The sequence below is a fragment of the Callithrix jacchus genome, chromosome 11 (assembly GCF_049354715.1).
Source record: "Callithrix jacchus isolate 240 chromosome 11, calJac240_pri, whole genome shotgun sequence".
In the NCBI taxonomy this organism is placed as follows: domain Eukaryota; kingdom Metazoa; phylum Chordata; class Mammalia; order Primates; family Cebidae; genus Callithrix; species Callithrix jacchus.
The window spans coordinates 35,065,553-35,071,892 of NC_133512.1; the positions used below are offsets into that span (position 1 = coordinate 35,065,553).

Consider the following 6,340-nt stretch of genomic DNA (forward strand, 5'->3'; position numbering starts at 1 on the left):
CTTCCTGTTGTCACAGATATACATGACCTCCTTATGTGACATAGGAGGCATTTCAATTTGTTACCTCTAGGCAGAGATGGCAAGCGCTTTTCCATTCAATCTAATACGTCTAGATTCCTACTAAAAAGGAATACATTAAGCACATGGAAAAGTGGCTTATCTAAAGGAAACCCCTGAGGAGCAAGGGAGGGAAAGTGGAAATTAAGAAGTTATGTGGAACACTCTTCAAATTTTAATTAACTACATTTTCCTATCTTCACAGTAATACAAAACACAGTCACTTGCAGAAATGTGTGATGTTGGGGTCCGACACATCTGCTGGGGGGCTACTGACCTGCGGGACTCCCTGAGACCACCAATGTAGATGTCTCATTCAACCTGAGGGAGAGAGTGCGCGGAAGTGAAAGAAGAAAGAAAAGTGGAGTCTGGAGGTCTGAATGACTTGTAGTCAAGCAGCAGCTTTATTTTTGTGGGTGACAGCTTTTATACCTTTTTTCTTGTTACATTTACTTTATCTCAGCAGAAAAAGGGGTAAACAGAAAAGAGAAGAGAAACCATGTAAAAATAGTTATCAGGGGCTTGTGATAACAGCTCACAAAGCAGTTTTAAGGGGGCTTGTGATAATAGCTTACAAAGCAGTTTAAGAGTTAATATATGTTTTTCAAAGATACACAGTGCAAACAAACAATGGTGCCCTTAAGATGGCTTGTTAATCATGTTTTCCATCAGGAGGTAGAACAGAGGCTCATCTCCTGAGAAAATATGGGCAGGGGTCTTTGCCCCTCTCAGGCACCTCAATTGCAGCAAGCCTATTGCTTACACAGAGACTAAAGGGGATATGAAAGCAGTCAGCACAATGTCCTCATAAACCGCAGGCCCTTACTCTGCATTCTGTTTTTGCCTCAGTGGCTTAGCCATTTTTACCTCGACTCGACAGCCCTTGAGAGCGGAGGGAAGAGCAGATAGGTCCAGCAGCCAAGATGGGGCGAGTCACGCTAACTGTCTCAAGCCCTTGGTGCAAACACTGCAGTGTTTACTTGCAGATTACTTAAATACCAAATACATTTTTAGTCCCCTACATAAGTATTTGGAAGTTACTTATGTTTATATGAAATGAAGCTATTAATACTCTTCTACAGCAGTAACTGCACACCAGGAAGGCCAAGACAAACAAATCAAGGAATGAAGTTTTCCCAAAGCTGCAGTGTGAAAAGACTATAAACAGTTGATTCCATACACATGAATGGTTTCTTTGCTATAGGAAATCCAAGTGGAATAAGGAATGGAGATGTGTAAAAAGGTTTCTTGAAGGAAAGAGGATGACACCCCGTATGGATTTAGTTTCCAGCTCCTTCTGCTGCATCACATTCTTCTCCTGCACTGTCTGATGTCCAAAATGTTAGGTTGTCTCTAAGCAACCACATGATTAGAGTGTTGTCTTTGTAGGAGTCTTCATTCAATGTATCAAGTTCAGCAATGGCCTCATCAAAAGCCGCTTTAGCCAGCGTGTAGGCAAGCTCTGGATTATTAAGAGTCTCATAGTAAAATACAGAGAAGTTAAGAGCAAGCCCCAGGTGGATTACGTGTGTGGGTTGCATCTCCTTCTTATATGAAATGCCTCTTGGTAAGCTCCTTGGGAATTATCTATCGTTTGTTTTCGATCATCACCACATGCAACTTCAGCAAGGTACTGGAAGTAATCACCCTTCATTTTCCGAAAGAAGACCTTACTCTCTGGATTAGTTGCCTTGGCTATTAAGTATTTATCCAACTCCAGGACTGTGGTTCAGATGGATCTCAGCTCAGACTCCACTTTCTCCCGATAGTCCTTAATCAGCTGCAATTTCTTGTCAGAGGTGTTGGTCTTCTGCTCGATGCTCAAGATGACCCTCCAGGTGGACCTGTGGCCCCTGACCACGTTCTTGTAGGCCACGGAGAGCAGGTGGCGCTCCTCGTTGGACAGCTCGGCACCCTGCTCGGTCACTGCCTTCATGCAGGTGGCCATGTCGTTGTAGCGCTCGGCCTTCTCGGCCAGCTTGGCCTTCTGGATCAGCTCCTGTTCTCCATGGTGGGCACGGGGCCGGGGCTGGGGTGAAGGGCGAGGAGAGCGAGCCAAACTCTTATGATTCCTTGGGCACCAAACCTGCCTTTGGGATGGCTGCATTGAGAGCAGATTGATCTGGATGCAAGGTTCACTTTTCCCAGCTGACTTCCTAGCTGACCTCCTAGCCTGCCTTTTTTCCTGTTTTCATGGTAAAGATTTCCCAGGATCTTGCTGCTCTTTCCTGTTGTCTAATTTGGGTTAGGCCATCAAAATGCACCAAACAAATTTGACTTATTTGGGCTTGGGATACAAAGAGACAAGTTCTCACTTCCATTCCTCTCAAGAGTACCCTCATGTGTTGAAGGCTCTGATTGACACACATCCCAATTCTCAGCAGTGTCTGTTTCCTCAGCAGTGGATATGTTTGGGGGTGGGAGATGTCTAAAGCTATCAAAATGTCCTGTTGCATCACAAAACCACCTTCTCTCACTCTCTTAACTAGGCAAAGGTAAACTTGAAGGGTTGAGTCCCCCACAGAGGTGGATTTTCTATGATGTTAATGAAGCTTAGGTGTCACTTGCCCTGGCTGCCTCCAAGTGACTGGGGAAGGATTCTACAATGTGTTTGCAAGCTTATATATTTTTGTGAAATTTGAGAAAGTAAGATATCTTGTATTCTTTTCCTAAAAGAAGTTCTCTCCACTCCCCCACAAACTATATAAACTTTATTCACCTCATAATCTGGCTCCATCCCTGATTTCTGGCAAAACTTTGTGAAAAGCTTTTTTTTGTTTTGTTTTAACTAAGAGGAAAAATGGCATAAAGAATTCAGCTGATCTAATAACATTTCTGCCACTACTTCTTACTAGGTGTGTGATGCAAGGAGTGTTACTTAACCTTTCTGTTTTTTTTTAATTTTTGTTTTTTATTTTAAAGACGGAGTTTCACCATGTTGGTCAGGCTGCTCTTTTTTTTTTGAGACGGAGTTTCGCTCTTATTACCCAGGCTGGAGTGCAATGGCGCAATCTCGGCTCACTGCAACCTCCGCCTCCTGGGTTCAGGCAATTCTCCTGCTTCAGCCTCCTGTCAGGCTGCTCTTGAACTCCCCATCTCAGGTGATCCACCCGCCTTGGCCCCCAAAGCGCTTGGATTACAGGGAGCCACCACGCCCGGCCTGCTTAACCTTTGTGAACCTGTGGTTCCCCAGCTAAAAAACTGAAATAATAGTGTATGTTGTGGAGTATTGCTATAGGAATCTATTATAACCACCAAGGATATTGCAGATCCCAGCACAGGGATTACATAGTACCTAATATGGTGTTTGCCACATGATAGATAATCAAAAATATTGTGTGTCATTGTGGTAATTATTACTTTATTAACTGTATAAACATCTACCTTGGAGGGCTGGAAACTTATTTCTCATGTTTCCCACATTTCTGTTTATTCTTATACTGTGCCTGGACCTGATTAAACAGAGCCTTGAACATGAAGGAAGAAGCCAGAAGAACTGGGCTCAGCTCTGAACTCTTAACTGAGTAAATTGCCAAGGACTATTATCTCCTTCCAGATCTCAAATTTGAGGTGTTCTGGATAATTAGATTGCTCTGGGTAATTATATATTATATATATATATATATATATATATATATATATATATATATATACACACACACACACACGCACACACACACATATATATATACACATATACATATATAAAGGCAAGGCAATCTAATATATATATGTATGTATATGTATATGTGTATATATATACACAGACACACACATATATATATATACACACACACACACACACACATATATATATAATCTCAGATCGATTTTTTTTTCAGACATGGTTTTGCTCTGTCACCCAAGCTGGAGTACAGTGGCATGACCACAGTTTACTGCAGCCTTAACCTTCCAGGCTCAAGGGGTCCCCCAATATCAGCCTCCTGAGTAGCTGGGACTATAGGCATGTGCCACCACACCTGACTAATTTTTTGTGTTTTTTTGTAGATATGGGGTTTTGCAGGCTGATCTCGAACTCCTGGGGTCAGATGATCCACCTACCTTGGCCTCTCAACCTGCTGGGATTACAGGTGTGAGTCATTCTGCCCAGCCCAATATTATATTTTTAAAATTTCATATGTAGGCAAGAAGGCTAGAAAATGTCCTTCATAACCATGTAGTTTTGAGTTAAATCTTAAAGGGAAAATCTGATATTGAAGGTATAAGGGTCAACATTCTTTCAAAGGTGGTTGTAAAGGGCAAGTTGGTGATCTTCAGCTTATGTGTCCATATGTCATTGCAAGTGCCCATGCCCAGAAATGGAGCAGTTCTCTTTTTTTTTCCAACTCAAGTGCCAAACATTTTAAGTCTTCCAACTTCATCCAATTCTTAAGCTGAAAAAAAAAGTATGATTTAGTCATATCCTCAATTTAAATAATGTAAATTATATGTTAATACATAGATGCTCTAATGAAAAAGGCTTAGGAATGAAAGGCAATACCGTATCTCACGGACCCTCAAGGAATTATTTAGGTTGGTACATTTCTTAAAATTACTTAGTTGGCTATTTGCCTGTGGGTCCTACAGCTTGAAAGTGAAATGCTGTTTAGTTAAAGATAACATGACTGTGAATCCTTCTATGAAAGGATTTCAGTCCAAGGCATTTAGTTCTGTTTCAGATTTGCTAGATGAATGTAAGTGTTGTATCTCCTGAGAACTCAAAATAGGTACAGAGTATCTCACAGCCATCTTGATTCAAGTGTGTAAATATGCAAAGCACTAAGCTAGGCTGAGGACTGTAATTGATTGCAAATGGAAACTTTTCTCATTCTGTAAATTAGGAAATTATTTGGCTTCCTTCTATTAACTTTGCTGTTTGAAGTCATTTTTTAGTAATTTATTTAATAAAAAGAATTAGTGTCTATTGCCATAAACTACTGAACACAGTAGACACATAAACGCTGATTATATCAAATCCTTAAGTGCTAAGGGGGATTTTGGGTGGAAAAGATATGGTCTCTGTCCCCGAGTACTTTCCAGAGTTGATGCTGAAATCCCAGTTGAGGGAATTGGGCAGTGATGGTCCCAGAAGGGCATAGCACCTAAAGCAGACTAAAAATTTTGGCTGGTGTAATGAATGATACAGGTGCCAGATATTGAGTGTGCATTATATGCTGGACGCTGCACTAAACAATTCACATTCATTATTTCATTTAATGGGAATAATAAAATATGATATAGAGAATGAATATTACCATCCCTGTTTTACAGATGAGGAAACTGAGGCTTTGAGAGGTTCAGCAATTTGCCTTAGGACACAGAGATGGAAAGTGGCCGGTAGTCTGACTCCTGAAGCCCACACTGTTTCCCATTATACTGATCCTGAATAGAGAGGTAAGCATTTCTCCAATAATATCAGACACCCATCCACTGAGTGGGCCTGGGTCCGTCAGGGCAATTGGACCTTATATGACCACCCTGTGCTGTAGTCCCCTTTTACAGCCATTGCTGCCTGCCCTGCCAGCACTGACTTGGCTCCATAGTTGTGACTTCCTGTCTCGCTTAACCCTTGGTGAGAAGTCAGGGTCCCAGCTTAACTCTCAGTTCTTGTCTACTTGGTTGCTCTCCTTGCCTGCATAAGCCAATGTTGATTCAGGCCATCTGGTCAACAAATATTATACATATCGGCTATGTACTGGATAATAAGCAAGATATTTCAAGTCAGTGGGGAAGTACTATAAATAAAAATGTGATAAGGGCTTTGGGATGGGTATGTCTAAAGTGATGCAGGGACTCAGAGGAGGAAGCCATTCACTTTGCCTGGGGCCAAAGAACAAGTCTATGCTAAAAGATCTGGGTTTTCAAGCAATGTTTCTGGCAGAGACTATAAAGTAACAGCAAAAATAGCAAGATATATCTTTAGCCATATCCCTGGGTCAATACCTCGCATTCTCCTGGCCAATCCAAGCAGTTAGAGATGTGAAACATGAAGATCCTGGAACCTGCAGTCTCTTTTACAATCCCCCCTGCCTATGATCTCTCACTTGGAGACTCAGGTTGTTGAAGGGCTTGTAAGGGTGACACATCCTCAGATTCTGCCCAAACAAAAGAGAGCTCTCAGAGTATTAATTCATAAGTTGAAGTAAGGGGACTTAGGTCACCAGCATGTTCCAGAGGAGTCCTACTAATAGGCCCCATTAACCTAACTATTAATTTCTGTGTCCCACACCCCCTTTCCTACCTCTATTTCCCTCTCTTCCCACTTTTTCTCTGTTTTGAGGAG

The 6,340-nt window shown here is 41.7% G+C and overlaps 1 pseudogene; it reads right to left on the reverse strand.

The window, feature by feature from the left end:
* Positions 1-1,017: 1,017 nt before the first annotated feature.
* Positions 1,018-2,201, reverse strand: LOC100393073 (14-3-3 protein theta pseudogene; annotated as a pseudogene).
* Positions 2,202-6,340: the final 4,139 nt, after the last annotated feature.